This window comes from Cupressus sempervirens, chromosome 10, assembly GCF_028749045.1.
Source record: "Cupressus sempervirens isolate cs-2001-9-10 chromosome 10, ASM2874904v1, whole genome shotgun sequence".
Classification (NCBI taxonomy): Eukaryota; Viridiplantae; Streptophyta; class Pinopsida; order Cupressales; family Cupressaceae; genus Cupressus; species Cupressus sempervirens.
The window spans coordinates 651,769,508-651,794,435 of record NC_143127.1 but is presented as its reverse complement, the minus strand read 5'-3'; positions in this window follow the sequence as shown (position 1 = coordinate 651,794,435).

Sequence of the window (24,928 nt, the reverse complement as noted above, 5' to 3'; positions counted from 1 at the left end):
AATATAGATTTCTGTGAAAGTTGTGTGTATGGAAAACAAAAGCGAGTGAGTTTTGTGAAGAGTGGGAAGGAAAAGAAAAATGAGAAATTAGAGCTTGTGCATAGAGATGTATGGGGACCAGCTCAGGTATCTTGGCTTGGTGGCTCTCATTATTATGTAACACCTCGCCAAGGGATCCCAAAAGAATTAACCTAAAGTTTTACTAATTTTGCCAACACATTTTTTTTTTGAAACAAGAAAGATAAATCATTAACATCAAACACATAGTAGCAAAAGTAATAACATACAATCAATTAAAACATACATAATAGGTTACATTCCTTAAGGATCCCAAGATGTTGAGTCACATTTAAATTTAATTAATACTAAGTCTAACAACTACCACATCCATATGAAAGAATAATTAAAAGTCCAATGTCCATAATATACATTTGTTCTGAATGCCTCTTGGTGAATCAAATTCGAAGTGCTCAATTATCCACTATACATGTCATAGGGTATGAAAGGCTTAAAAGAATATACATTTATAAAAATAGAATTACATCATCCTCCTCTGATCCATGATACAAGGTACAATACAATAAATGAAAACCATCCACCATACATGATACATCCATCCATCATAAAACATAACTATCTAATTACGCAGTTCCTCCCAATCGTTAATAGCATCATAAGACTATTGTGGGCCCTAGCCTCCCTTGCACCTAACATCCCAAGCCACTGATTAGATCGTCAGTACTATCATAATAGGGACGTCACTACTATACTACAACACAAGCATAAGGAAATCTAACATGCTAGACTAAAGTATAAGATGATCTTACAAAGTAGATAACATCACCTATCACATGATAATCATCAATATAAAGAAATGCATCAGTAAATAACATCATCTAAACATGATAAACAAGCATCCCAATGAAAGCATAAATCACAAGAAGGCATACTTCAAAACTCGAAGTACCAAGTGAACATGTCAAACAATGGTCACACTAGGACAATAGACCGTCTCTGTACACCATCCCTAGCAATGGTGTAGGTAGCTATGCCTCCCAACCACTTGGCACCCATAGGTCCACACTCGTCGTGATGAGGAGATAGTCTCAAGTCCTAAACAAGATATCAAATCACATAACACAAGTACTCTCTAAGTCTAGAAAATCCTAAAAATAATCTAACTCAAAGGTTTTAAAATATATCAACATCTAATTCCCAAAAGCACACAAGACACGTAGGAAACCTACTATGTAAGTGGGCAAATGTCATCGCATGAATCACGTTGGAGTTACCCTGGTAGTTTCTTAGGACTCCAGGGCCCCTAGTAATCCCTATGTGGCCACTAGTATCCTCTCGTACTGACAAGGCATACTATGAAATCCAAGGTCGCAACCAAGCATTCTCTCTACTCCCATCCTAGTTTGTACTAGCACTCGAGGCATGGGCGAGAACATACAAAGACTCTTATTAGATTCATTTTAATCCCCATTTAGTGTAATATTTTCACTTATTAAACAACTTACAATGAGTTACCTTGGGAACCACTTAGGGCCCCGACCCCCATTGCAAGCCACTTCCCAACACTACATGTAGATAACCTACCTTAGGCTCATAAATGCATAAATCAATAATCACATAAAAATCACCTCAATCCTATACAAGTGACTAGAAAGCATCAGAAGATAATCATAATAATCACATCAGTTCTCTGCGAGCAACTAGAAAGCATCAAAGATAAATCACAATACCCATCGGTTCTCAATGAGCAATCGAAAAGTATCCCAATAATACTGATCAACAACTCAAAATGGTTAAGTCAAACACATCACAACATGACATCACCATGATCAAAGAAAACACTTCAGTTCCATCAAGGCGACTGGAAAGTAACCCAAGTATAACTAATCAAGGACTCAAAAATGATTAAGTTAGGTATCTCATATACATACACCTTAGCTTCACATAAGAAGATTAGATAGTAATAACAACAATAAATACAAACTCATCATAGAGCATATCATCACATCACCATGGTTGGGTTAAAAGATTGAGATTAAAACATTAGCATGACATCACAAACTCATAACGCTTGAGCCTCTGGTAACATCCTAAAACTGGTCAATACTAGCACAACCCGAACCCCATAGCATAGACAACACATAGAAAACATAGTAGTTTCACAGTTCACCCTTACAGTTAACCCATTCTTATCTTTAAATAATTTGTGCAATTACCCCTATTTGATTCTAAGTCAATTATTCCAAATGACTTATAGGTAATTATTTATTTAAAATAATAAAATAATACTCGTTGATTCTAAAATAAAATACAAATTTTATTTAAAATCAGTATTACAATACTAATTAAATAAATTTAGATCTTTATTAGATAACTTAATTAACTTACATTTAATTAAATTAAATAATAATTATACAACTAACTATATTACCAATCATTAATAATTTATTAAAATTATTAATTACTAATAAATAAAATTTATTAATAAATCTAATAATTATTAATTACTAATTAAAATTGCTAATATTTAATAACTATTAATTACATCTCTTTAATAATTAATATTTAATACTCTTAACTTATTTAATAAATATATTATAAAATATTAATAATTAATAATTAAAATTTAATTACAAATTAAATTTAATAATATTAAAAAAATTAACAACTTTTAATAAAAACAAATTTAAATCGCATTTTTTTAAAACATGCATTTATTTTAACAAGGCCTACTGGCCTTGGCCTGTAGCGGTAAGCATTACTGTTGCTGCAGGCGGTAGTACAAAGTACTACGACTGTGCAGCAATACTTCTTGCCATGTGTAGCCCTTGAGGCCATGACCAAGGGTGTTGGGAGGTGGAGGGTGGTGGCCCCACGTCCCCCCCAATAATTTTTATTTTTTTTAAAAATATATATTTTTAATAATTTTGTATAACAATAACCCCTCCCCTATATATATATATATATATAAAACATTTACAACCATAGCCTGATAGGAAAAATTCAATTAACCATTCAAATTCCTAATATGAAATTTTTCTTTTTATTTCAAACCCTTCTTGAATAAAACATTGAATTCTTTAATCTAGAAAATGAGGGTTTTTGATTACTTTTCTAATCTCCACATATGCAGAAGATATTGGCAAGCATTTAATTATTTACAATATTGAAATGTTTAAGAGTTTATCACAAAGAATTCGAATTTACAATCCACAGGCATGAAGAAGACAGGAAAGGAAAATTGTGTAATTAATTAGTGATCAAAACAAAAGACCCTACTTGAACCTTATGCTAATACGCAACCACCTGAAGATTGTGAGAGAGTTCGCTTCTATCCAAAAACTTCTTTCTGAAACTTCCCAAAAATTCCCTTGCAAAATTCGCTTCCAATTTGCTTCCAAAATTCACATCCCTCCAAAAAATGAACCTCAAACGTTGCTAAGGAGTTCTCTCCTAAAATTAGGGTACTAATTGTGCGTTCACCTGAGAGAACTCTTTGGTCACCAGACTTGAACTCTATATTAACTTTTATTTATCTTTCTTTTATTTTGCATTAATCTTTTTCATGCATGTTTATGAATTATTAAATTACTTTATTTAATTTTCCACTCGACTTCTCCTTTAATTAATTTAAAAATTTTTTTAATCTCATGTGCACTTTATGCAATTAAAATAATTTGAATTAATTTCTTATATTTTAATCTCATGCATACCTCATGTGATCTTAAAAGTTTTAATAAATTAGTATATTTTTCACTTTTAAATTTATTTTCAAAACTTAATTGATAAAATATTTATTAAATTAAATAATAATAATATTTAGCATTTATTTAAAAATGAACTCTAAATATATATTATTATTAAATTAAATAAATATTACCACGTTCTAAATTTATTCTTATAACTTTTATCTTCAAATTTAATTCTTTTTATTTAATTAATTTCCCAATTAATTAAATATTAAAATATCATAATAATTTTCCATTATATTAAATCATTAATTTAATCTTTTAATTAGACTTAATTAATAGAAAATTTACCAAAGACTCATAGAACAACATATGAAAACTCATCATAGTAAAACACATACAAAATCAAACTAAAGGGTTAATAATCACGAATTAACATCATTCAACACATTCAGAAGGGTACTCGACTTAGATACTTGTCCTAATTTTCAATTACGACAAATGGTTTAAAGGTTTAGGATTTGGACTTAAGAATTTATCACCTGTTAGCAAATTTTGGATGGAAATTTTTGGGAAAGTTTCAGAGAGAAGTTTTTGGATAGAAGCAAACTCTCTCACAATCTCTGGGTGGTTGCGTATGAGCATCAAGTTCAGGTAGGGTCTTATGTTTTGATCACTGATTAATTACACAATTTTCCTTTCCTATCTTCTTCGTGTCTGTGGATTGTAAATCCGAATTCTCTGTGATGAACCCTTAAACATTTGAATATTGTAAATAATTAAATGTTTGCCAATATCTTCTGCATATGTGGAGATTAAAAAAGTAATAAAGAACCCTCATTTTCTAGATTAAAGAATTTAGTGTTTTATTCAGGAAGGGTTTGAAATAAAAAGAAAAAAATTCATATTAGGAATTTGAATGGTTAATCAAATTTTTCCTATCAGACTATGGTTGCAAATGTTTATATATATATATATATATATATATATATATATATATATATATATAATACTATTATGGGGGAGGGGTTATTGTTATACAAACTTATTAATTTTTAAATTTTTTTTTTAAAAATATGTATATTATTGAAATTGATTTATATATTTTAATAAATTTAAAATTAATTTAGAAAAAAATTATTGGGGGGGAGGCGGGGCCACCACCCCCACCTCCCAACACCCCTGGCCACAACCTCAAGGGTCGCGCGCGACAGTACTTTGTACTACTACCTATGGTAGCAGTAATGCCTGCCATTGTAGGCCAAGACCAACAGGCCTTGTTAAAATAAATACATGTTTAAAAAAAATATGATTTAAATTTGTTTTTATTAAAAGTTGTTTATTTTTTCAATATTATTAAATTTAATTTGTAATTAAATTTTAATTAACAATTATTAATATTTTATAATATATTTATTAAATAAGTTAAGAGTATTAAATATTAATTATTAAAGAGTTTTAATTAATAGTTATTAAATATTAGTAATTTTAATTAGTAATTAATAATTTTAATAAATTATTAATGATTGGTAATATAGTTAGTTGTATAATTATTAATTAATTTAATTAAATGTAAGTTAATTAAGTTATCTAATAAAGATCTAAATTTATTTAATTAGTATTATAATACTGATTTTAAATAAAATTTGAATTTTATTTTAGAATCAACGAGTATTATTTTATTATTTTAAATAAATAACTACCTATAAGTCATTTGGAATAATTGACTTAGAATTGAATAGGGGTAATTGCACAAATTATTTAAAGATAATAATGGGTTAACTATAAGGGTGAACTGTGAAACTACTATGTTTTCTATGTGTTGTCTATGCTTTGGGGTTCAGGTTGTCCTAGTATTGACCAATTTTAGGAGGTTACTAGAGGATCGGGGGTTATGAGTTTGTGATGTCATGCTAATGTTGTGATCTCGATCTTTTAGCCCAACCATGGTAATTTGATGATATGCTCTATGATGAGTTTGTATTTATTGTTGTTATTACTATCCAGTCTTCTTGTGTGAAGTTGAGGTGTATGTATATGAGATACCTGACTTAATCATTTTTGAGTCCACGATCAATTATACTTGGGTTACTTTCCAGTCACCTTGATGAGACTGAAGTGTTTGCTCTAATCTTGGTGATGTCATGTTGTGACATGTTTGACTTAACCATTTTGAGTCATTGATCAATATTATTGGGATACTTTTCGGTTGCTCATTGAGAACCGATGGATATTGTGATTTATCTTTGATGCTTTCTAGTTGCTTGTAGAGAACTGATGTGATTATTAGGATTATATTATGATGCTTTCTAGTCACTTGTATAGGACTGAGGTGATTTTTGTATGATTATTGATTTATGCATTTATGAGCCTAAGGTAGGTTATCTACATGTAGTGTCGAGAAGTGGCTTGCAATGGGTGCCGGGGCCCTAAGTGGTTCCCAGGGTAACTCATTGTAAGTTGTTTAATAAGTGAAAACATTACATTAAATGGAGATTAAAATAAATCTAATAAGAGTCTTTGTATGTTCTCGCCCATGCCTTGAGCACTAGTAAAGACTAGGATGGGAGTAGAGAGAACATTTGGTTGCGACCTTGCATTTCGTAGTATGCCTTGTTAGTACGAGAGGATACTAGTGGCCGCATAGGGATCACTAGGGACCATGGAGTCCTAAGAAACTACCAAGGTAACTCCAACATGATTCATGCGATGACACTTGCCCGCTTACATAGCAGGTTTCCTACTTGTCTTGTGTGCCTCTAGGAATTAGATGTCGATCTATTTTAGAACCTTTGAGTTAGATTACTTTTAGGATTTCTTGGACTTAGAGAGTACTTGTGTTATGTGATTTGATAACTTGTTTGGGACTTGAGACTATCTCCTCAGCACGGCGGGTGTGGACCTACGAATGCCACATGGTTGGGAGGTGTAGCTACCTACACCACTGCTAGGGACCGATGTATAGAGATGATCTATTGTCCTAGTGCGACCATTGTTGGATGTGTTCACTTGGTACTTTGGGTTCTGGGGTATGCCTTCTTGTGATTTATGCTTTCATTGGGATGCTTGTTTATCATGTTTAGATGATGTTATTTACTGGTGCATTTCCTTATACTAATGATTAACATGTGATAGGTGATGTTATCTACTTTGTAGGATCATCTTATGCTTTAGTCTAGCATGTTAGATTTCCTTGTGCTTATGTTGTAGTATAATAGTGATGTCCCTATTATGATAATACTGACGATCTGATCGGTGGCTTGGGATGTTACGCGTGGGGGATGGCTAGGGCCTATGATGGTCTTATGATGCTATTGACAGTTGGGAGGAACGAGTTACTTAGATAGTTGTGTTTTATGATGGATGGATGTATCATGTATGGTGGATGGTTTTCATTTATTGTATTGTACCTTGTATCATGGATCTGAGGAGGATGATGTAATTATATTTTTATAAATTTATATTCTTTTAAGCCTTTGATACCCTATGACATGTATAGTGGATGATTGAGCATTCCAAATTTAATTCGCTAAGAGGCATTCAGAGAAAATGTATATTATGGACATTGGACTTTTAATTATTCTTTCATATCGATGTGGTAGTTGTTAGACTTAGTATTAATTAAATTTAAATGTGACTCAACATCTTGGGATCCTTAAGGAATGTAACCTGTTATGTATGTTTTAATTGATTGTATGTTATTGCTTTCGCTACTATGTGTTTGATGTGAATGATTTATCTTTCTTATTTAAAAAAAAAATGTGTTGGCAAACTTAGTAAAACTTTAGGTTAATTCTTTTGGGATCCCTTGGTGGGGCATTACATATTATGTTACATTTATTGATGATGCAATTAAAAAAGTATGGGTTTATTTCCTTAGAGAAGAATCTAATGTATTTGTAACTTTTAAAAAATGAAAATGCTTGGTTGAAAATGAGACTAGTAAGAAGCTAAAATGTCTCAAATTTCATAATGGTGATGAGTATTGTAGTAATGAATTTGAAGATTATTGCTCCACTAATGGTATTCATAGACATAAAACTATTCCAAGGACTCCATATGAAAATAGAGTGGTTGAATGCATGAACATGACAATAATGGACCATGCATAAAGCATGAGGTTGCATGTTGGGCTACCCTTAAACATGTGGGATGATGCTGTCAATACCGATGTATATTTGATCAATTGAGGTCCCTTTGCTCCTTTGGGTTCTAGTATTCTAGAGGAAGCATGGAGTGGTAAGAAGGCGAGTTAATCTTTTCTGAGATATTTGAGAGGAACATTGAGTAGGTGTTTACATTCTGGGGGCTCTACTACTAATTTATAGGGCTATGTTGACTTAGATTTGGAAGGGGATATTGATACCAGGCAGAGTACTATAAGTTGTGTATTTACCATTGGTGAGACAACAGTGAGTTGGATTTCTCAGTTGTAGAAGGTTAATGCTTTATCCAATAGGCAGAGTATGTTACTGCTATAGAGTTCGTCAAGGAGATGATATGGCTTCAATTCTTAATGGGAGAGTTGGGGCACCCATAGATGGAAAATTAGTTTTTCATAGATAGCCAAAGTCCCATTCATCTTGCAAAAAAATTTGTTCTACATTCAAAGACAAAAAAATATAGTTGCGGTACCATTTCATTCGATTAGTTTTGGATGATGGACAGTTAAAGCTGGAGAAGATACATATAGATGATAATCCAACGGATATGTTTACCAAGGCATTAACAAGGGAGAAGTTGAACCCCTCTTCTACTTTCGTCGGTCTTCTAAACAAAACAAAACAAAAGAATAGCAGAGTCTAGCGTGGTTTGATATTGTAGTCGGGGCTACAAGTTTAGTGGTGCCATGATCAATCTCCAAGTGTGAGGTATATATTATGGAGTTTGATCAACCTCCAAGTGGGACATTATATTGATGTGGAGCTTAAGCAAACTCAAAGGTTTATTTAGCACATTTCCCCCCTAGATTATTTCTATGGGGCTTGGGGGCAACACCCCCAAGATGGGGTCAAGGGGCAGCGACACTCCCTATTGTAGTACAAGGTGGGGTTGAAGTGAAACACCCCCAGGGGGGTTTTTAGGGGCAACACCTTTGAAGCTAAAAAATGACTCTACTATTATAAAAGATGTCCATTGCTATTTTTCTATTGGACGACTTATTATAACCCTAATTTTTATATGCAACAAAAGCTTATATAAAATGGCTTAGGGTTAGGGATTTCATAATGTATGATGAGATTGTAGCTTCTTTTAGCGGTATTGAGCTGTATGGGATTGTGGATTGTAATCACTAGATAATAATAATATTGGAATTATTGTTAGTGGACATAGCCCAAGGATTGGGTGAGCCATGTTACATCTTTGTGTCTTGTGTTCTCTTCTATGCGATTTATTATTTTTTGATATTGGTTATATTTGCATGTAATTGTTATTTATGTTTGTGGTTGATCCTAAAACCCTTGCCATTCCATGTAAATATGCATCTTAGTCACTGCTAGGAGGAACATCTAGTTCTGAATATTCTCCTCACGTCTTTCTACAAACCTTTGGAAGTCTTTGATCTTGAGAATGGGGTAGACCTTCACAACTAGATCTTTGTTAGCACAATTGATTTTCATGGGAGGTAAAGATTACCATCAATGTTTTCTAAAACTAAGTCTAGATCCTTGATGATATGCCCCTTGAACATTGATTTGTAAAATTCTCTAATGACATATATGTCCCTATCAAAATTAAGGAATATGTCTACAAACATGGCAACTACAACTGTATTATGCTTCTTCCTATCAATTACAAGAGAAAATTCTCTATCAAAATGATAGTAATGTCCCTATGTATCATCCTATTATTGGGCTTGACCATTTTCCTAATCCTCATAACACTAACCTCGCCCCAAAAATACATCTCTCTCTTTCTCGATTTCATGCGGATAGGAGTATCCATCAAAATCTATAGACACCTACCCCTCTAAGCACTACACACTCTAATTAAATCTTATACTAATGCAAAAAAACTAATCATCATGCTTGTCTTAAATAGATGAAAAACATTCATTAGGGTGTCATTATACGACATCTCAAATTATTGATCGCCTTCCCTGGATTTTCCATCATTCTAAATTGTTTAGGGGTGTGGTTAAAATAAATATTGTCCTTAATGTACTCAAAACTCCATAATATGGGGGTGAGGTGTCTGTAAATGGTACTATAACCATATATTGGGTTGATGGATTTAATGGACATATGATCTTTTCGCATGTATGTTTACACAACTATTATCATATCATATCTTTTACAATTTTTTATTTGAGGGCAAAGAATTATGGGTTAATTATTACTAGGGATGGAGCCATGGTATGAATTTTAAAATACTTACAATCATAGTTTCTACTTATGTATGCTAGTTGCAAAAATATTTGGTAATCTAGGTATCTTCAGTCTTCTATATTGAAAGTTTAAATGTCATTTCTTTCTACACCAAGATTGGCTAGTTTGTTTGCTTTAGTACTGCCTTCTCTATATATATGCAAGATTTTGATATCTTTGAATTTTTCTGTGAGAGGAAAGGCTTGTTCTAAAATGGAATTGATCATCCAATTTGAGCGCTTTCTAATTGCATTCAGAATGATTTGTGAATCACCTTCTATCACTAGTTTTGGGGACTTTAAGCTCTAATTGTAGTTTTAATCCTTCTAGTAATGTTTTCAATTTTGCTACATTGTTAAAGTTAACCCCTATATACTTTTGGCTCCCTATACGATACATGATCCAAAGCTAGAGTTAATAATACATCCAATGCCATCCTAGCCAGGATTACCTCTGGAGGCCCCATCAAAATTAAGCTTTGCCCATCCTTCTAGAGGAGGCTCCCATTTCCAAAGAGATCTTCCTTTCTTACTAGCTTTTGTGTATGTCAATGGTGGGTTTAGAAGATTTTTCCAATTCTTGCGCATTTCTACATCCCAATATGAGAATGCACCCTCTTCTTTCATCATGTTCCTTAAAGATGATTATTTATAACTTTAATTATGCTAGCTTCTAGTTTGTTCTAGAGAGATTTTACATTCATTTCTTCTTTGTTAAATATCTTTCTATTTCTCTCTTTCCAAACATCCCATAGGAGGATTGCAGGGGATGTCTTCCATAGTCCATTATATATCTTTGATCGACCTATTCTAGGCCAACAATGAAGAGTTCCCCACAAATTTTTGGGGAAGGCTAAGAACCAGTTACATTTTTGAGTTAGCCATTGCCAACATTCCTTAGAAAAGTCACATTGGAACAATAAGTGATATGTTGTTTCCGAGTCCTTTTTACAAAGGGGGAATTTGGAAGGACCTTTGAAGCTCATTTTAGTGAATCTATCTACAATTAAAATTCTCTTCTGAAGGGTGGCCCATAAGAAAATGTCTACCTTTGGTAGGCATATTGGATCCCAACAGAGATCTAATGGAAGAGTGATCCAGTCCCAACTTTGCAAATGAATAATTAATTCATAAGCTTTTCTTTACATTATAGGATCCTGTCTTGCATGCACCCCATATCAGTTTGTTTTTCCTTTCAATTTTTTTGATTGATCTTTGGTTTATAAAGTTAGTATATAAAGATTTTTCTTGAGTTGTGAGGTTTGTATCTTCCATCAATTCCCATTTCCACTCATCTTGAATGTTATGTTGATATTCTTTGACCTTATTGCCCCATAAATTTGTAAGCATATTTTTAATGTTGAAGGGGAGATCACTAGAATAAGGAGCAGGTAAACCATCCCAAGAGTCTTCCCAAAAAAGGGCCTCTACCCCAGGTAAGATTTTTGTGAATCAGGGGGCTACAATGCATCATAAAGTTCTAGATTTGAGATCCCTCAAGAGGATTAATGGTTCTAAAGAGAGATAAAGGATCCAAATGATTGGGATATTTGAGGTAGAGAAGTTGTGCCCATTTACTATCCTTCTCAATGAACATCCTCCAAACTAATTTAGCTCCTAAGGACATATTTTTCCAGTTGAGATTTTTGATTCCTAAGACCCCCCCCCCATTCCTTTGGTTTACAAATATTTTCCTATTGAAGCAGTGCTTTCTTTTTTCTATCATTAGTTCCATTCCAAAAAAGTTTTTTGCATTTGCAATCTATTTTTTCTTTGACTCCTTTTGGTAAGGGTAGACATGATATTTGGTAGGTTAGAATGGTTGAAAGTACTAATTTGATTTTAGTTACTCTTCCAAATTTTGTTAGTCATTTTCCTTTCCAATTTTCAAAAATTTTATCCAATTTATTTAGTATGGGTTCCCAAGTCTTTTTATCTTTAAAGTTTTTGTCAATTGGCACTCCTCGGTATTTGCAAGGGAAGAGTCCTTCATTTTATCTAAAAAATTCAAAATTTTATCTTTGGTAGTTGGGTTAGTGTTGAGAAGGAAAATTTATGATATTTATGTGTTCATCATTTGTCCTAAGGCTTTCATATAAGTACCAATTACATTTTTGAAGTTGCGAGCCTCCTCTAGAGTACCTTTTCCTAGAAGTATAGCATCATCCACAAATTGTTGATGTGTTATGTTATCTATCTTTTCAATAGCTGAGATGCCTTTAATTTTAGTTTCCCTATGCGCCCTTTTATTTCTCTCCAAATGCTTCAACCATGATTATAAAGAGGAATGGCGAGATAGGGTCCCCTTGCCTTATTTCTCTTGAGATACTAAAGAACCCTTTGGGGGTCCCATTGATAAGAAGGGTTGTTTTAGGTGAAGATATACAATTGAATATTAAATATGTCCATTGATGTGAAAAGTTGAAGGCTTCTAAAGTTTTGTATTGAAATCTCCAATTAACCTTATCATAGACTTTTTGTATATCAAGCTTCATTAACATGCAAGCTTCCTTTTTCGAGTTAATTGAATGAATTAGTTCTTGTTTGATTATTATGCCATCTAGAATGGATCGGTTTAGGATGAAACCTGTTTGTTTTTCTGAAATTAGTTTGGGAAGAAAAGCTTTAAGTTTATTAGCTAGTGTTTTGGTGAGAATTTGGTAAATAGTGTTGCAAAGATCTATCCACCAGAAGTCTTCAGGTCCCTTGTAGTTAGATTTCTTGGGGATAAGAGTAAGAAAGGTGTTATTGATTTATGCCAAAAGTGATCTTGACTTGCTAGTTGCTTCAATAACTTGCCATAGTTTATCCCCTAATATATCCCAACATTTTTGGAAGAAGAATACTTGGAATCGATCTAGTCCAAATGGTTTATCTGGGTTAAGGCTAAAGAGAGCCATTTTAATTTCTTCCTTTGGAAATTATTTATTTAGATATTTATTATCTTCATCAGTAATCAACTTTGGGATAGTGTTTAACATGTTGCTTTGAGTTGTAAGATTGGAACTTTCGTAATCGTTTAACATATTCATATTAAAATTGACAAAGACTTTAGCTATTTTAGATGGTTTGTCTACTTCTATCCCTTCTTTATTCTTGATCTTGGAGATTCTATTAATATTTCTATTCTTTATTGTATTTTTATGATTTTTTTTGTATTCCTATCTCCTTCTTCCAACCATGTTTCTTTGGATTTTTGTTTTCAGAAGATTTCTTCTTTCACTAGAATATCTCCTTGTCTTGAAAGTAATTCTTTTTCTTTTAAGTAGTTAGTGTTGTCCATTCCCTGTTTTATTACTTCATCATTTATTTTTGCATAGTTCTTCAATTTCCAAATTCTCTTTGAATATATTCTTAAAATATCTTTTGTTCAATTTGTGAATATTTTCTTTTAGTAGTTTTAGTTTGGAAATAAAGAAAAAACATTATGGATCCTTCAAATTACCTTCTCGCCACCATTTTTTAATGCTTTACATAAAATTTGTATCTAAAAACCACATCTTTTTGCATTTGAAAGGATTTCTAGATGGGTTTTTTTCTTCTGCTAATTCAAAGCAAATTGGAAAGTGGTATGATTCAACATGCTTTAGAATGGTAGATTAAATGGAGAATTTAAAGGATCTCATATCTCCTTTGAAAATAAATCTATCTAATCTTTCAACTATTTGGCATACATTTTTCCTTTTATTGTGCCACATGTATAAACCATTGGTTGGTGGAATATCTATGAGATTATCTCTTGTAAACCATTCTTTGAAATCTTCCATTACTTGGGAAACTATTTGTATTCCTCCATATTTATCTCTTAATTGTAAAATTGCATTAAAATCTCCTCCTATCCAGAAATTATTAGATTGGTGCATATATATAAAGGTGTTGATTTCATTCCATATTGTCTTTTTATCTATTATGGATGTAGGGCCATAGACATTTATGACTGTGAAAAGTATATCTCATTTGAAACCTTTGATATGTCTAGCCATCTAGTTTCGATTGGCTATTATTATAGTTACTTATAATTTCCTGGGGTCCCATATAATGTTGATTCCACCTGATGCTTCCTCTGATTCTACCAAGGAAGTCCTCCATATTCCTAATTTCTTATTTAGTTTCTCTCCTTCTATTTTGTTTAATTTGTTAGATTGCGCTTGAGTATGTTAGGGATATTTAGTCCCCTAACATTCCACAATATTATCCTCATTGTAAGTTGGGAAGGCTCTTCCCCTTCCCTGCTTTAAAGACATCTTGAATTTTTTGTTGGTTATTCACATTTCCTACTGTTGTCCTAAACTCCATTAGTGAATTTCTTCCTCTTTTCTTTTTGTGCAATATTCCACTATTTGGTTGTTTAATGCCATCCATAGTTTGTGTTATTCCTAGTTTGTTTATATAATCCATAGTCTCCTTACTTTGGTCTTTGTTTTCTTTCTTTCCTTCTTCCTTATCCAAAGTTATATCTACCATTAAGACATCATTCTCAGTTGATTCCTCATGAAATGCAATATCTTCTTCCGTCCCTAACTAAATAGATCTTTGAGGGGTCTCAATGTTGGTTTCCTTACCTGTCTCATTTAATATTATGAATTCTTCCCAATAGGATTTTTGTGTCACTCTATCCTTGGCTAAACCTGACATTTCTATTTTTGTCATCACTACTTCTATTTTGAGGGGAATTGGATTGATTGGAGATGTTTACTCATTATTTATTTCTTCAAAAGGGTCAGATCTGTTAGTTTGGGTTTGCAAGAATATATATATATATATATATATTTCTCTTCTTCCTTATTGTAATGTGCTATGTTTCCCTATTATTGTTGGTAAAAGAGTAACATCATGCTTGGGGATCTTATTTGAAAACTAATTTGTTTTTCCACAGTCTTGGAGGATATGATTAGTGTTGTGGTTCTCTCTTTCCTTTTGAGATTGGCTTTCAAAATCCTCTCCTTTTGAGACTATGCTCTCATTGCTAGCTAGATTGATCAGAGTGTTTCATGTGCTAGGATCTTCTACTTGGAGAGAGGTATAATGACTAATGATTATCCCTTTCTCCATGATTCTTATATTTTTAAGGTTTATGTTCTCCTTATTTTTACCTTCTAGGTACTCCTTTGTATTATCCTTCATTAAATATTTTATTGATAGTTCTACCCCTACTTGTTCCTTTACTGCACTTCATATTATAGACTAGAGCAATTTTCCTTTATGTGAGTGATTCAAATGCTCTTCCTTCCATAGCATAAGTTGATCATTTATATCATTGTTGGTTAACACTATATTATGAGACATCCTATCTAAGATTAGTAGGCTATTTTTTATTTCCTGGGCATATGATTCTTGTTGGGAGTAGATCTGACATTGAGGTAAATACTCCATAGTTTTTTCCAGATGCATTTTGTTCAAACCCTCTTTAGATAGGAATTCAATCAATATTGATCTCCCTTTTCCCATGGATTCATTTGAGATAAATCATTTATTCTTCCTTTTCTATGGATCATTTATCCCTATTAGAGCTCCTTTATCTATTTCTTGCTGACCTAATAATGTTAGCTTCATTTGTAGATAGCTCTACTCTTCTACCCCTATTTAAAAATGGAAATGTCTTTTCCAAATCCAAGTTTCCACTAGTTGATTCAAGAGAGATAGGTAATGATGAATCTAGGATATGTATACTGGATATACTTCCATTATATCTTGTTATATTTATCTCATTTATAGATCTATTTGTTATTATTTTAAGTTTTGATTTCTTGTTTATTTAATTATGAGTTGATTAGTAATTTTATGTTGTTAGATTGAGAGTGATTCTTTTCTATACCCTATAAGGTCTCCTGTAGCAAATCCAATTTTCTTTAAAATTTCTAAATTAAGAAGTTCAGGGGGTAATGATTTAATGTTAATCCAAATTAGGGTTTTAGCATTAGAAATTTTGTCTTCACTAAAGTTTGGCTTCCATTTGAAGAATTTAATTAGGCAACCCTTAAAGAAGCAATATTGGGTACAAAGAAAATTATTTCTAATTCCTGTGTTCTGACAATGCAGATATAACATATGTGAAGAATGGTTAAAGATACTTACCTAGCTATTGCAAAAATCTTTGAGCCAACTTATTCGATTCAATTTATTTGATTCCTCCCCACTCTAGTATGAAAATAACCTCAATCTTGACATTCCATCCACCTTTATTCATTATGAATATTTCTTATTATAATGAAATTGTCAAGGCTGTCAAGTTCTTTTTGTTCCCATCAGGAGATATTTCTTTGTTTGAAGTCTGATTGATCATTGAGATACGCCTATCTTCATCCTGCCTTTCCATTTATCCTAGCTACCTATTATTGGAATATTATGATAAGTCCTAGAAATTCTATGTGGAGGAATGTATGTGTTTGTGATAGAGTTTGTGTTTAATGGCTTAAGTTTAGATAGGTGCTAAGTATTAGTCTTGGCTAGGGTTGATCCTAGAGTCTTCTCTTCCCAATTAGAGATTTTATGATGGGAGAAATTCCTACTGAAGCATGCGTAGGTTTGAATAGAGTTTACATGAGGAGCTAAATTCAATTTTTTTTTTTCAACTAGCTATTGTCACCCATTTATCTACTTTGCAATCACTCAATATAGATTCCTATTTTTTTTGCTTGTCTAGGGCTTTAGAAATATAATTTGATGTCCAGGTGAAGCTTGAATATTTGGTTTTGGAAAAAAAGGACTTTGGTGAGTAATAGGAGGAGTCCTAACTATATATTTTCTTGAAGAAACTAGCTTGTTTTCCTTCAATTGTGTAAAGACCAAACACACAACATTTGCCACATATGCAAACAAGCTCAAGATGCAAAAAATATGCGGAAAAATATATATAGAATTTGAAAAGTCAAAAGTCGATTTAATTCACATAACTATATAATTCATTGTCCATTTCCAAATGGAAATCTATACATATTGACAATTAGTCAAGAAATAATTGGAATCACAATCATTGTTACATATCACCAATTTCTCTAAATACACTTGATAATGCAAAGTTGACCACATATCAATACCATTTACAAAGCAAGGTATAATTGCTGGAAATGAATTAGGTGAACATGACAACTTTTGTCAAGACTATGTAAATCTTGCATGTTGAACATAATTATAACATGAACTCATTGTATGATATAAAACATATATAACATAATCATATAAAATTAACATGCCATCGAACCTTAGTGTTCATCTGCATGAAATCTCATCTCTGAGCCATCATAACAATGTCCATGTGCTATCATGAGATGGAAGAGTGGTCTAGGCACTTTTACCGTCCAACCATGGAGTGGTTAGCTCCCTAAGGTTCTCCAGTTAAGGAGAACTACCCGACCCTAGCATGAGAAGGCTAGCAACTCGGCACAATTGGATCGAAAGGATCTAGTGCAGCCCTTGTGCCTAATCTACTTACACATATGTCTAGTAGAAACATACACAAGGATGTGGAAGAGGGAAAATATAAATAACCAATGCATCTCAATCATATGCATAAATATTTTACTGAGCTTGGCCAAGCATCATGAACCAGTTTAGTGTAAAAGACTAGCAAATAAATTTTCTAAGGAAAAAATAATACATTTCCCATAGATTACCGTCCTCTTTGATCCCACATTCAACACCGTCTCCTAAAGTCAAAGTTTATTCCCAATTACAACTTCATGTAATCCAATAAACATTTATCTCAAAAACTAGACAAAATTATAATTTTATAGCAAGTACATAAGTCTGGCAATAAAATTGGCAAAATATAAACCTAGGTTATATTTGCTTATATATATAATTATATATATAACCTCCTATCTTTATAGACAAATTCATTATTTCTTGATGTTTCATATTAATGCCCTGACCACTATAAGTTTATGAACTGAAACTCCAATTATCACTGGTGAATTTTTGACCAATAGTTATTTCTCTATTATAATCAAGCCCTCAATATCTACTCTATTTAATTAAAGTGCCAACATAGCATAACAAACAATGAAGAGTTATTGAATTACATACAAAAATTTGTACACCATCAACCAAAATCTAGATACACCACTGCCTTTTTGGCCAAAAATGTTTTGCAAGAAAAACATTGAATCAAATCAAAGCTTCATGGATCCAAAATTTGGAGATCTCTAATCAATAGATTGTTCAAGATTTTCCTATGATCACCTTGCACTAAGAAAATATAAGTTTATCTACACTGGAAAGTATAAGCCAAAACATTTTTTTAGGGTGTGAAATTTAACAATAAATCTAGAACAGAACCAAGCATGATTAGTGTTGTGTCGGCAATTGAAGCTAACAATCTTAGCATAAGATATTGGAAAGTGGAATGAAATCAAAAGATAGGGTGGAGTCTGTTGCATCAGATTTCTCGAAATTGTATGAAGGTATTTCACAAGATGCAAAAATGGTTTTAGATCCAGTAACCTTAACATCTGAAGATCGCTGTTGGCATCACAAGCCCCCTTGTATTGGATAAGATAAAACAATCTCTCATGGTTATCCTCCTACTTTATAGTAAGAAAAGATTCAAATTAAATAAAAATAAATAGACACATGTAGAGGACTGAACAAGAATATAGGAAAATAAGATGAACGACTGTCCTCTCAGATCTTGTAGGTGAATTCCTCAGGATTTAGTGGTTTCACAAATACATTGATTTCTTAGAAAAAAATAAATTTGGAAATAAATTTGGAAAGAAACTATCCATATTACAATGGTACGGCTACATTACCTATCCAAATAAGAGTCAAACAATATATTACTATAAGATGCAATTTATAGGTGCTAATTTCTCTATAGAGAACAATGAAAATTAAGTGGACAACAAACACATTAAAAAATACAAAATAGTTCTATCAAACTCCTGCCAACATTTTTTTTACTAATTTACTTCTATTTGGTATTATGACATCTTATTCCATTCAAAGCAGATTTTAAGAAATAAATCTTATGCTCTTAATAACTTTATGATGCATACAACAAAAATCTTCCCATAAAAATAAAGGAGCAGAGCATGGAAGAAAAATATAGCAAAAATCTTCCCATAAAAAATAAAGGAGCAGAGCATGGAAGAAAAATACAGCAAAAATCTTCCCATAAAAAATAAAGGAGCAGAGCATGGAAGAAAAATACAACAAAAATAACAATAAGAGGAACCTGGTTCTCCTTTCTTTCCAATTTCTTCTATCCAACAAGCAAAAACAAATGTGGAATGACTCCCTCCACCCAGTAGCTTTGTCTATGATTTCCTCCCAACAACAAAACATGCCCTCTCCCTTCTAAAACAATAGGCTTTCAGTTAAATTACTCATCCCTCTACCTAGTCTCCTCCCTTGCAGTTTTCTCTAGTGCTTCCTTATCATGTTTCTTCCCTTCAATAATAATAATCCCCAAAATAACATGCTTCCTCCTTATTTTAATGGCTTCCCCTCCTTTAATGCAACCGACAACAACATGATGATTCATAATTAAAAAGTTACACTTGGCTTTAGAAATAAATAAAGTTACACTTCTATTAAATATAATTTTAAACCAACTCAAGATCACTTTCATCTTCTTATGCGATTTTAATCATGATCATCAATTTTAAAATTGTTAGCAATCAATTAATTTTCCTTATTTGGATCTACAGCTACCACTTGGCTCAAGAACTTTAAATAAACTTTAAGCTCTATTAAAGCTTCCACATCTAATTCAAAGCCACCATTTTCAAAATAGAAAAACTATTAATTACCATTTAATTTTTCTGACTAACTACTACAATTTCAAATTCATGCTTGTAATTACTAAGGAAAAATAAATTGAAAGTATAATACTTATTTTATAATCTAAATTATAATATTTCTAAAGAAATAATATTTAATCATTCATTTAAAATTTTTTAAAATAATTTATGCCACATTATCATAAACAAGTTTTTTAATCCATCTAGATTAATTAAAATTCAAAGCAAATGTTCTAATTTCAAATAAAAACAACTAAGTGTGTGTGTGCAACTACACTATACAAATTCCAGACCAACCCTACCAAGGAGCTAAACTCCTCTACCTCAACCACTCTTTTTCCTTCAATACCTACACACTCACAAACTCGACATCATCCATTGAGTTAGTAACGTCATCATCATGAAAAATAAATAACATCTTCAATACAAATTTTTAAACATTATTCATACATCATCAAATATAAACATGTAAAAACAACTATAATTTTAACCATTATGTTGTAAGCTCATAAGATCAATATATAATGACTTATCATAATAAAAAAATAAGTTAATTACCCATCTAATAAAATTGACAGTAAAAGTCTAATAAGAGCCTATAAAGTATTCGACTCAAGTCGAGTCATACATAGTAAACCATAGTCTTAGTCAAAAAGTCAAACAACATACTAAGTCCTAATAAAAACATGTCAAAATAATGAGTTGTGACAAATTGATCAAGCACCTCGAAGTTTTCTTAGAGTTGGAGTGGGAGGATAATTGCATATTTGGTTTTTGCAAAATAGTTTTTCTGAGTTTTCGCACAATTTGCAATTTTTGCTTTGTTCACCATTTTTAGGTGTTTGCACAACTTTAGCATATTATTTTTATTTTCTCCCACTTTATTAATTAGTGTAAGCATTATTTAAAGCGTAGTTTATTATTTGAATTAATAATAATCAATGGTCATTATTTACATATAACTCCAGTTTAATTATTATTAATTAAATAGTTATAATAAAGCAATATTAAATCTTTAATCTTTTAATATTTTAATTCTTTTTTTATCCAACTTCTTAAATTAGTCTTTTAAATTGAAGCACATATTTAATTAATTTCCAATTAATTAAATACATCATTTAAAATTTTTTCTTTAACTAATTTTCTAAATTAGGCTTCCAAATTAAGTCTTTTAAAATAAAGCACAATTTTAATTAGTTTTAAAATAATTTAATATTCTCATATTTTAATATTTTATTTTTAATCAAATAATATTTAATAATTCTCAATATTATATGATTAACCCAAATATTATAATTAAATCATTTACCAAATAAATCACATAGCCAAATCTACTTAAAAGCCACATAAGCGTGATCGACCAAAACCAAAATCAAACAACACATTTAAAGATAAACTCATAGGTTTAAAAAGGGTGGAAAGTCAGATACATGTCCTCCTTCTCAAGACAAGTAATTAGGCTATGGCTGGGATTGAACCTAAATATGATCTCCCCATTCTTACCATCGAGTTATTGCAATAAGGCACGCTCATCCTGGCAATTCAAGAAAGTTGATGCCTGGTACCTACAAATCTGTATAAAAGATGAGTATGTACGTGTGCATATATATCTAAGTAAACATGCAATGGTGGGGATTGGTACATCGTGTAGATCCTGACTAGTAGGTGACTATGACTCCCTCCTTCAACCATATCAGGTATGTCAAACATAAATACAAAATAAACACACATACCATATACATGCAAGTCTAGGGTAAGTATAATAGTAAATCCTAAATATAAATAACATCATTTTTTAAACTAGAATATTTCATCATCACGAGGACATAATAAACATATTTCTAAGACACACAATATGACAACATTATAAAAGTAATTTCATTAAGTAACTAAGAGCAAAGCATCATCACTACAAGCATAAAATTGTTTCAACTTGACATAACCAATTAATAAACATATCAAATAAGAGCTAACACATCTATAGAAGAGTCATATAGAACTTTAACAACTAAGTCTACAATGATAGTAAAGAAGGGGTATTACGAAGGCAAAGAAAACCATTGAAATAACAAGGCAAAGTATGGAATAAGGACTATTCTAGACAATATATTTCAATCTGTGATACATTCTAGAGAATTCCTAAACCCTAGTTAGGTCAAACATATTAAGAGGAAAAAGTAAACTATTTAAGGACCTACATAGAATAGTTTATAGTTGTTGCTGAGATGAGATTTTATGTTGCAGTTAGTATTATGATGAAAAGGGTTAAATATAGAAGGATGAACAAAGATTCAAGAAGTATAAGGAAGGATTTGTTTTCATCAATCACAAAAGGTGATATATCAGTGAGAAGAAGAGGGATCTGGACCAAAAAAGTAAGTTTCATTATACATATCAATTTATTGCCACTCTTTAATCATTGTAGTAGATTAAATCCTTTCACAAGGTAGACTTAAAAGTCTTTTGTAAAATCTCTTTATTGAGTACACACTAGTACAATGTTGTAAGTTCCTTGAAGAAGGTAGATCCTAATAGATTTGTTTGTATTACTCCTAGTATATTAAGTCACAAGAAGTGACATCATATTGTACCCCTAACAAGGCACCCTCTTATTGCAGTAGTGATGGATTTGTGGGTACCATCTCCACCGCAATTTTCCCTCTAACCAAGGGTTTTTGCATGACCAAATACTTGCGTTATGTGTGATGATTTTATGGTATATGTTTATGGTTTAATGCAAATTATATTAGACAAATTACTTTCATTTTCAAGTATTGCGATTACTTTTATATGTTTACCGAATTGTAAAAAGGGACAAAGGCATTGCAGATTTAGTTTGAGAGTTAAAGTTTTAGAGGATACTCGTTCACCCCCTCTTAGGATCCTACCTTTCCATAATAATACAAAAGAAAGGAATGGTCAAAAGTTCCATGGAAATACTAAAATTACTTAAACATTACACAATTAATCACATATATAGGGAAGGGAATGGAATGGCTAATCATTTACCCAATCTTGGAGTTGATGGGGATTATTATGAAATGTATGGTTTAAGGTAAGTGAGGGATATCATCTATGCTAATAAGATAAGATAGTTTTATAGATATATGTACGAATTCATGTTGTCTAATTTTCACCTTGCAGACTCAATCAAGATGATATGATATAGGAGGTTGAATTCAATGAGAAATATAAATATGCTACTATAAGAAAGCATGAAAAGACTGGAAATGCATGCTGCAGGAGAAAGCATAATGAAGTACTATTGTAGGAAGTAAAGTGTTGTTGTAGGAAGTAAAGTGTAGCTATGAGAACAAAAATGTAACAGTGGGAAAAATACACATTTCATTAGATGTACAACCTTAATTAATGACCATTTTCATCAAAGTGTGTTTCTACAATAAATATGAAGTTATATGTTGCTGCAGGAAGTGTGCAATTTAACTGTTACAACCACTTTGCAAGCATGGTACTAACTTGTATAGACACATGAATATATAGTATCGTACTCAAATGAAATATATCTGAGTAAAATTTAATTTAAATCAATTTTGAGGAATTTTAATAAAGAAATGAAAGAGTTATATGTATTTTGGGGACAACACCTTGGCCATAAATTGTTTTTGAGTTTGCAACAGAGAATTTTTTTTTGGTACGACCACATATCAACTTATAGGACTCTAAAAATTGGTGCAAAGTTAGATATTGATGTTAAGAACAAATTTTATTCTTTCCAACAAAATTTATATTGACATTTAGGAGGTCATATAATTCATTCTCTATAAAATGAATGATGAAGCATATTTTTTAGTGGCTGAATAATTGACTTGTAAATGCCTAGATTTTAAGGAGTTGTTATGCATTGATTATTATTGTAAAATATTAAATAAAATGATGCCTTATAGATCATTTTATTTAAATGCTATCTATAAATGCAAATTGGGGAGTTGACAAGTTAAAATATGCAAGTTTTAGAAGGGGATTTGTTTGGTGGATTGTGGAAGATATATCAGCTAATTATGTGGGGGTATCCAATGTTCAAATCTTAGGAAGCATGATTCATGGAGTTAATTTCCTTTATGCATACTTTTTAGATATCAAGGAATTTCATTTTCCTTATTCATTCCTAGGTCTTGTGGAGGTGATAGACGTGATTCTAGATTTTGGGGAAAATGCAAATTTTGGCTTGAAGCCTATATATTTCCTTGTTCTTGGAATTTTTTTAGTTAGTTCTTGAATCCAATCTCATTATAGCAGACATTTTTCTTTCTCCTTGAAAAGATAGCCTGTTTGTAGCTCATGTCCTATATTATGATGCTGGTTTTGAGCCTTCACTCTTTCTAAAAGTAATATAACAATGATCCTGTAGCAACTAGAAAATAGGTTAAATTAATAACATACTATTAGAAAATCACAAAATGAAATAATCATATATTAGCACCCACTAGTCTACCATGAAAGCCAAACTAATAAAGAAAGCAATAGAAACCCCCTCTTTCGTTTATAGCTCCCATGTCCTTCTTTCTTCTCCAAATGATGTAGCTCCAAAGTTGCCTACAGTACACACAAAATTGAAGCAAAAGTCTATGATGTGGATAATGCCATGAGAATACTAGAAGTGTGATTTTAGTGTGAGAGCAAGAGTGAGAAATCTAAAAGAAATTAGGACCTAAAGACTTCCAAGACTTCAAGGACCAAAAATGAGAGAAAGAGTGTCCATTTTATAATGGGCATGGAGGGTGAGAGCATTGGATTTGTCACCCATAGATATGTGATGTGGCAAGAGATTCCTTTGAGAATCCATGATGCATATGACAAAATATGCCAATTGTAAGATTCTATGACACATGAAAGTCAAACTTGGCTAAATGTGGAAGAGAATCTATGATGCATCATAAGACACCTCAACCCACTTAAAGCCAAGAATCTATGACAAATAAGCCAAATAGAGACATGCGTAAGAGAATAAGAATATTTGGTTATGACATATCTTATCCAAGTGTCAAAGGAGAATCCACGAGGTGTCACATCAAAATGTCATGATGATGCAATATTTTATGGAATATTTGAATTAAAAATCCTTTTATTCCACAAAATAAGAATTAGTAGAA